At 32.4% G+C, this 9,383-nt stretch overlaps 1 non-coding gene and 1 pseudogene across 1 annotated transcript; one reads left to right on the forward strand and one right to left on the reverse strand.

The window, feature by feature from the left end:
- Positions 1 to 757: 757 nt before the first annotated feature.
- On the reverse strand, positions 758 to 829 carry TRNAH-GUG. Its single transcript has one exon. It is a non-coding gene; the product is annotated as a tRNA-His (tRNA).
- A 108-nt stretch (positions 830 to 937) lies between these two features.
- LOC120216478 lies at positions 938 to 2,729 on the forward strand (annotated as a pseudogene).
- Positions 2,730 to 9,383: the final 6,654 nt, after the last annotated feature.

Genomic DNA, 9,383 nt, shown 5'->3' on the forward strand with positions numbered 1-9,383 from the left:
AAAAATAATTCGAAATATCAGACCGACCATTTATATTTTATTCTACATATGTTTATTATATGTGTCTAAATATCATATATTTATATAAATAATTTTAATATATTAATAGATTAATACTATAAATTTTATAGTTTTTAATGCATATTGTAAATTTTATTAAAAAAGAGAAAATATCTAAAATTACAATGAAGATTTACAATCAAAATCATAAAAAAAACATAATTATGATATTTTTGTAACCACTCATACATTAAATTAGTCTATTGAGATCATACAAAGACCATATAAGAAAAAAGTTAAAAATTCAACCAAAAAACTCAAACAAAAATAGATACTGAAAAAACTGATTGCATTGACAAACGAACCACAAAAAATTATTAAACTACTAAAAGATCATCGTTAAACCGTAAATTTAAAGTCAAATGACATTAAAAAAAACTAACTATGAACGAAATCACGTCTCCAAACTTAATCCGAAAATTTAATTATTTTGTGAGAATTGCATACGGAATGGATAAAATATATTATTTAGGTGTGGATCATGTGTTAATTATTCAAACAAGATTTGTTGTGCAGGTACCTTTCACAAATGAAAGAATATCTCAAAACAAGACGGGTACCGACAATCATGAAGATTTGTAGGAACCTTCGGCCAACGCAACCATATACGTATGTATATGTATTTATCGATATTGGCTCGAACCAACTTGTGGTTTTACCTTTGACGACCAAAGAGAAATTGGGTAAAAAATGCTTTTGTGGCTGCTGGGATTTGAGCCCAGGTCTCCACGGCCACAACGTGGAATTCTTACCACTAAACTACAGCCACTTTGTTACTTTACCTTTTAAAATTTGTATCTTATTCTATTAAAAAAATCATAATTTAAACAAATTCTGATTATTTACTTAATTCAACAAATTAGAGAAAGGACAAAAAATGGGTATAAAGCTAGACCTTTAAATAGTACAAACTTTTTAACTTTTAGAATGATAACCCTACAATATGCCTATATATAATATATATTGCTGATATTAGGTCTTTGATTGAAAAGAAAAGAGCATTTTCGAACAGAATTTTCCTCTTTCCGAGTTCAGACCCTTCCTTTGAGTACCTCAATGCAATTCCAAAAGAAGGATTCCAGTCATGTCTCATCCATCTATGTGATTGTGGAAGTAATAGAGAAGACAAAAAGAGAAACTTATTCCAATATATTACTATACACACACACACACACAACACTTATAGGGCTTTTCACTAGCAAAGTGAAGCTGGTTAAAGTTTCTTGGCAACCTCGAAGTTTAAAGAAGTGAATGAGACTTTGCAGTTGCAGGGAGAGGAAACTTGTAAACTAATGCTAATGGACAGTCCCCATGTTTGAGAACCGCGGCAGCCAGCAGATATGATTTCAATCATATATTTCCAAGTACAAACATTTCTACCACAGATATGTGTTCCACATTGATTTCAAACTCTTTGGATTTAAACTTGAAATCCTTGGATCTTTTAACCGCTACGTATGATGGTGGAAGTTGCGATTGGTCTTTTGTCGAAATTCCTTGAAAATTAAGCAGAAATGTGCTTATGGGCCATGATCTCAAAAGAGAAAGCAATGGTAGTCCATCACCCAGCTCCAAAGTATGTCTCTGTATATTTCAATCTTATTCATATTTATACATAGTTCCTTTTTTTTTTATGCATTTAAAAGCTCATCAAAACTGAAAGAGTTCCTTTTTCAGTTTAATCTACTACACATGGTCATTCTTCCAAACTATTTCCATTGATTACTTTTAACATTTTCTTTTTATCACCATAAAAGGTATCAGCCTTTGTTAGTGGATCAACAAGCACAAAGAGACCTTGTAGCTTTTCTGAGACAGGGGACTCCCATACCGATGCTAAGAAGCATCGGTCCTCAATGTCACAATCGCCATGCCTAACGTTAAAGGTGATACTACTGTTACCAGTGCTTCCATTTTTTAGCTTCCTTTTGTCTTTCTTCAATTTATCACAAGTTTGGACCTTGGTTTTTAAACTATAGGTTAGAAACGAGAAACTAGGAGACAGGGTTGCAGCACTTAGAAGCTGGTGGCACCATTTGCCAGGGTACATTTCTCACCATGTTACTGCCTCATTACCATCCAACTAAGACTGAATGGGATAAGAAAGATTTTTACTTTTAAAAATTGTATATATATATATATATATATATAATTAAAATATTGATTTAGCCATACTCATATATCTAAGTTTATGCATGGGGTGATTGCCAGACAGATACTGCTTCAGTGTTAACAGAAGCCATTGGGTACATCCAGTTCCTCCATGACCAAGTTGAGGTATTTTCTTCTCTTTTACTCTCTTTGGGTTATTTTATTTCCTTTTACTACTATATTCACACATAAGTAATATAGTAGCTCTGGGACCCTGAATATGTTTTTTCTCTTCCATTTCCTTTGCAGACATTGAGTGTGCCATTTTTGAAACCATCAGAAACCAAGCTTTAAAGAACAACGCAAATGGTAGGAAAAATCCCAAGCTATCTCAATAAAGATAAACACAAACATAAAATATACTAGGAATCCATTATTGACAGATAAAAACTGCATTTTTTTCATCTTATCTGCAGGGTTCGAAAGAAGGAAAAGAAGATCTTAGAAGTAGAGAACTATGCCTTGTGCCCCAGTCTTGGGCCGAGTATTTTATTAATAGTTGCTTTAATGGAATTTAGACGTCCCCTTTTGAGAAGCTTGAGGTTGTACATAACAAGTATATCTCTACTCTAAAAAAAAAGAGGTCGTACATAACAAAAATGATTTTGGCCTTCGGAATTATTGAGACTTGGAGCTTTAGCTGGTTCATATATATTTGTCAACTTCCATTAAAAACTGTTTGTTAGGGGATTATCAATTTGGAAATGTTACTAATATTGTCATAAAACTTTCCCACTCGTATATATTTGTTTGCTTCTCTTCTATTTAGCTCCTTGTTAACTTATGCTGCGAGCATCCAGCTTTGTCTTCCTTCATGGTGTTCATGTTTGAGTTATCATCTGATAAATACATCTAGAAGATAAAATTGGATGGAAAATGGATAAACCACAATTTATGGACAGCATCCATGGACAGCATCCATGAAGGGTATTGTGAAGATTTTGTTGATGCGTTACAAATGGTTTAGAGATGAAGCATGGGAAGCGGCGGCGAAGTTAGGGTTGGGGAAGAAAACATATGGGAAAATGGGTAAATTTAAATTTTATCCCTAAATTATTTTGGATTTATAAAAAGATCCATGATAATTTATCTAAAGTTCAAGGATTCAAATAAAATTTAAATCTTTTTACTAACGTGTCATGTTATCAAACTCACGACAACTAAAGTTTCAATGACCAAATCTTAATAAAAATGATAACGTAAGTGACTAAAACTTATGTTTTTTGAATCGAGTGACCATACGTTTATAAAACAGAAACAAAAGTGACAAATTCTGTAGTTTATCCATAAATAAATTAGTAAATAAATAAATAAAGACGATATAATTATTGTGTCGTGTAATCATTGTCTTAGAAGGAATTTCATCCGGATTGGTGTAATCCCGAAAGTGGATGTTACCCCAAGGTTAACACAATTTTCTAGATTTCGTATACCCGAAATAAGGAAATGGATCTCGCTTGAAATTGCTCTTTTTGAAGATAAAGAAGAAGGTAATTGTAGAGAAAAAAAATTAAGGAATTGATGTATCAAATAGTGAAGTATAGTTTGACATTTATAAGGAAAAAATAAGGGGTAAATCAATAATAAATCCATGCGGTTATCATAAAATCTCAACCACTCTTCAATATCTCCCAAGTATAGAATATTTTTTCTAAAAAATATTTATTTTTTAATTATTTGCTTCATCCAACACCATGCAACTTCCCTGCAACATAACAAAGATCTCTATTTGATAAAATAAATTGTGATAGTTGTCTCGCTTGAGACAGAACAATAGTCATTATGAAAAAAAAATCCACAATATTATTTGAATAATTTTACTATACTTACATGAAAAAAATCTTTTTCTTCGACCGGTTTTATGTTAAAAGAATAATAATAAAATCGGTAATGTCTTTCCTTAGCCGTATATTAAGACTGCTGCACGGTATAACCCCAAACTTTCTCCTTACTCTACAAGTTTCCACCAAATTTTCTTTAACTTTAAAAATAATTAAACAATTCATTAACACTTTAGCTCCAAAATCGTAATTTTAATTTGAAAACTAATATGCATGACATGAACACTAATACTAATTACCATTTTCCAAATTTCTATATATGTAATCAAATATCGCATATAGATTCATTTTCCCATATTTTCCACTAATATTTCTTTTTGGAAAATTTCACATGTAAAACTTCCATTTTTACTATTATTTCAATTTGGTCACAAAACTCTAAATTTCACTGATTGATTTTCAATTGAAGTTTGAATCAAATCATCTTTTAATCTGATTAAACATACTTCCTTAATAATTAAGATAAATATTTTAGTTATTGGAATGGATTTTTAGTCACCAAATTCAAAAAATTAAGTTCGAAAATTTTAAAGATGTTAAAGTTTAAGCGCTGATGATGCAACTTGAATATCTGTAGCTGACCTTCGAGCCTCCTTTATCCTTACTGGAACCTTGAAGACGATATTCTTTTAGAAGATGATGTAATAAATGTTACAACAACTGAAAATGATCGATATAATATCGAGTTATCCTCAAGGATTTTGTTGTGTAAGGGCATGAGAATGTAATTTGAGAGGTTGGTACTATATATCCTGTCGTAACCGGTTTTCGTCCGGGCACGAATTTTTTACTTGGCGGGAAAATTTATGTGAATAAATGGTTTTGAAAATAATTTGGAAGTCGCCATCGGCCTTTTGGGTCAGGTAGGTCGAATACCTAAAAATTATCTTTTAACAGAGTTTTTAAGAAAACATCAGTTAAAAGATGAACTGATCTGCGTTTATAACCAAAAATTCGTTCTTTTTAATAATAAAAAGGGATTCGTGGTCGGTTACGTTTAGGGAAGGATTAGCACCCCTACAACGCCCAAAATTGGTACTTTTTAATTATAAATTGTCTCTATTATTAAAAATTTTAAAAATTCAAAATATATTTAATTTATAATCATATTATTTAAAAAATATTTAGAAAATATTTAGAAATATCAGAAAAGGACTTCTAGGTGTCTTAAGACAGCTCTTTTCTTTGATATTAATAAATATTAATCTGAATAAAATTAAGTAATAATTTTTATTATATTTAATTTTAAAATACCAAAATAGGACATCCAGTTGTATTAAGACTTCCCTTTTCTTCGATATTAAAAAAAATAAATGTTAAAAATAATTTATTGAAAAATAAATATTTATTTATTATATATGTTTATGACTACATAATAATAATAAAAATATTTAAATGTATATAAGTAACATTAAAATAATAAAAATACAATTTAGAACTATATATTTAAAAGCAATAAAAATAAAAAACATTTAAAATAAGTGACTAAATTATAGTAAAATTAAAATTAAAAACCTAATTTATAATTAATCAAAATTATAGGGATTAAACATGCTATTTTCTTATTTTATTAATTTAGTGACTAAAATAAATTTATCTAAAATTCGAAATATCAGATTAAAATAAATTAAAAATATAAACTAGGGATTAAAATATTACTTATTAAAATTAAGGGATTAAATCTGTTATTTCCTAAATATATTATTTTAATACAAAGGACTAAAATAAATAAAATTAAAATTAAAGAACCGAATTAAAAGGATTATAAATTGATTTAGTGACTAAAATGTAAAGATTACAAGTTAGGATGGCTGCGAAAAGGGTTTAACCTTTACCAAATTACGCACATGTCCTCCCTTAAACGACGCCGTTTAAGAGAGGGTATAAATACCCTATGCTGGCTGGCCCGAAGGGCCAGCATCTCATTTCTCATTTCTCTCTTCTCTCTCTTAAACTGAGAGAGAGATTTCTCTCTCGCCTCTCTCTAGCTTCCCTCATCAGAGGGAAGCCGGTCACCGGACGACAACCGTCTGCCGCCGTGACCCTCACCGCCGGCCACCGCATCCGGTGGCCGGAAAACTTTATTTTTACACTATTAGATAGATCGGACCGTCCTAAGGACGGTTCCGGTGCTCCTTTTTCCTAAATAGCTTTTGATCGAAGAGAATCTAAAGAAGTACCTTCGGTTTCCGAAGGTTTTGATGACGTTTGAAGGGGTCCGGTGGCTTCCTCGGTAAGCTCCTTTCTTTTCTTTTCCTTTCTGTTTTGGTTTTTGCTGGTTGTAGGACATTTGCTCTCTGTTTTCTGTCTCTCTCTGTCTCAGTTGTGGTCTCTCCTCTCTCCGTTCTTCTATGTTTTTGCTTGCAGATTGGGGTGATGGCTTTATAGCCATCACCGGTGTGGCCATCGGACCGGGTAAAAGAATACCCTTCGGTGAGTCACCGGACTCCCAGTGGTGACTCACCTCATAGCCATAGCCTGGACGGCTGGCGTTGGAGCTTCTGGAGCCTTCGGTTGGGACGTGGCAGCGGTGGAGATGGCGAGGGCAGCTGCGGCGGCCGCGTGGCCCTAGGGTATCATACCCTAGGGTTTGCATCTGGAGGTTCTTGGACCGTTGGATCATGCCAGATCCAACGGTGGATGGATGATGGCGGCTGGGGTTTAGATACAAACCCTAAACGGGTTTAGGGTTACACATTTGGGTTAACTGGTTGGGCCATTGTATTTGGGTTAACTGGTTGGGCCAGACTTGGCCCGTTTGTAATAATAAAATAATAATAAAAATAATAATAATAATAATAATCATAATAATAATAATAAATAATAATAATAGTAAATGGAGAAAAAAATAATATCTTCAGCTGCCCCTCTTTGCTCATTCTTGTGTTAACAAGAATAGAGTAAAGATGAAAAGATAATAATATTTTTTTATCCATTTGAATTCACTTGACTATGATGGAGATGTTGAATAAATTCTTCTCTTTCTTCAGATGAGTTCTTTTCATTATGAACCTTCTGCTGGGGATGATGTTGACCTATTTCCTTCTGTGATAGAGTCATTCAAAAGGTTAAATAAGCTCTTCTCATTATGAACTTTCTCTGGAAAGGCTGATGCTAATCTATCTCCTTCTGTGATAGAATTATGCAAAAAGTTGAACAAGCTCTTCTTATTATGAACTTCTTCTTCTTCAGATGAATTCTTCTCATTATGAACTTCTCTGGAAAAGCTTCTCCATAAAGTGATGGATTTGAGCAAAAGATTGAACAAATTCTTCTCATTATGAATTTCTTCTTCTTTCTTCAGATGACGAGTTCTTCTCATTATGAACTCTACCTGGCAATGTTAATCCATCAAATGATGAATTTAAACAAAAGGTTGAACAAATTATTCTTATAATGAACTTCTTATTCCTTCTTCAGATGAGTTCTTCTCATTATGAACTTTCTCTGGAAAAGTTGATCCATCAAATGATGGATTTCAGCAAAAGATTGAACAAATTCTTCTCATTATGAATTTCTTCTTCTTTCTTCAGATGACGAGTTCTTCTCATTATGAACTCTACCTGGCAATGTTAATCCATCAAATGATGAATTTAAACAAAAGGTTGAACAAATTCTTCTCATTATGAATTTCTTCTTCCTTTTTCATATGAGTTCTTCTCATTATGAACTTTCTCTGGAAAAGTTGATTCATCAAATGATGGATTTGAGCAAAAGATTGAACAACTTCTTCTCATTATGAATTTCTTCTTCTTTCTTCAGATGACGAGTTCTTCTCATTATGAACTCTACCTGGCAATGTTAATCCATCAAATGATGAATTTAAACAAAAGGTTAAACAAATTCTTCTCATTATGAATTTCTTCTTCCTTCTTCAAATGAGTTCTTCTCATTATGAACTCGAACTGGAAAAGTTGATCCATTGAATGATGGATTTAAATCTTTGCTAAAATCTTTGAAATTCCTATTAAAAATTCAGTATGGATGAAAATGAATGAAAATGAACCTATTTTTGCAAACACCTAAATATGATGCATGAATGTTAAGTTTATTTGATTTCAGATTGGTGAATTGAGTATTTCTTCAATTGTAGAAACCCAATAAATCTTTCTTCTTCATATCAGAGAATCTATCATCTTTGACAAATGTAAATATAATGTCACAAAATCTCTTGAGAATAAAACTCAATAGTATGGGCTCCTGCAAAGCTTGCCTGCATGTGACATGTTGATTCTGATAACAACTCATCTGATTATGAAATGTCCTTTCAAGATGATTTCACAGATATCGATAGTTCTTTTAATACCAAGAAATCTTGAATTCTGATTCTGATGAGGGGAATAAACTATTATACTTGACAAAAATGGGATTCTCAGAGGCTGAAGCTTCAATAGCCATGGAGAGATGTGGTCCAGATTCATCAATTGCAAAATTGACAAATTTTATATGTGATGCTCAAATGACTAAGGCTGCCGACACATTTCTTCCGGTAAAAGATGGGAAGCCATTATGCAATGATCCCAATTACAAGCAAAGGCGAAACTTGGGCTATGTTTTTTTTGGAAAGGAAATAAGCAAAAGAAGCTTTAAAAGAAACTTCTTAATGAAGACGATCATGCAGTTCATCTTTTAATTCCAATGATTGGTTCTGTGGTTCCTACTAAACCAGATCAGATAACTCAAAGAACACTTCCAGAAGATGCTATGAGCATATTACTCTTCTAAATTCAATGATTGGTTCTGCCAAACCAGGTCAGATAACTCAAAGAACACTTCCAAAAGATGCTATGAGCATATTCATCTTCTAATTTCAATGATTGATTCTGCCAAACCAGATCAGATAACTCAAAGGACACTTCCAGAAGATATTATGAGCATATTCATCTTCCAATTTCAATGATTGGTTCTGCCAAACCAGATCAGATAACGCAAAGGACACTTCCAGAAGATACTATGAGCATATTCATCTTCCAATTTCAATGATTGGTTCTGCCAAACCAGATCAGATAACTCAAAGAACACTTCCAGAAGATGCTATGAGCACATTCATCTTCCAATTTCAATGATTGATTCTGCCAAACCAGATCAGATAACTCAAAGAACACTTCCAGAAGATACTATGAGCACATTGCATTTGTTCCAGTTAATGTTTGGACTGGGATATCACAGTACTTATTAGATGTAGAGCCAGACTTTGTAGATTCGAAGCATTTTCATGCTACTACACTAAAAAAGGCTATATTCATAATTCTTCCAATTAAGAACAAATCTTCTCTTATTCTGCTTCCTCCATGTGCTGATACTTTTCCATTGACAAAGAAATGATGGCTT

This window comes from Hibiscus syriacus, unplaced genomic scaffold, assembly GCF_006381635.1.
Source record: "Hibiscus syriacus cultivar Baekdansim isolate YM2019G1 unplaced genomic scaffold, ASM638163v2 tig00110160_pilon, whole genome shotgun sequence".
Lineage (NCBI taxonomy): Eukaryota > Viridiplantae > Streptophyta > Magnoliopsida > Malvales > Malvaceae > Hibiscus > Hibiscus syriacus.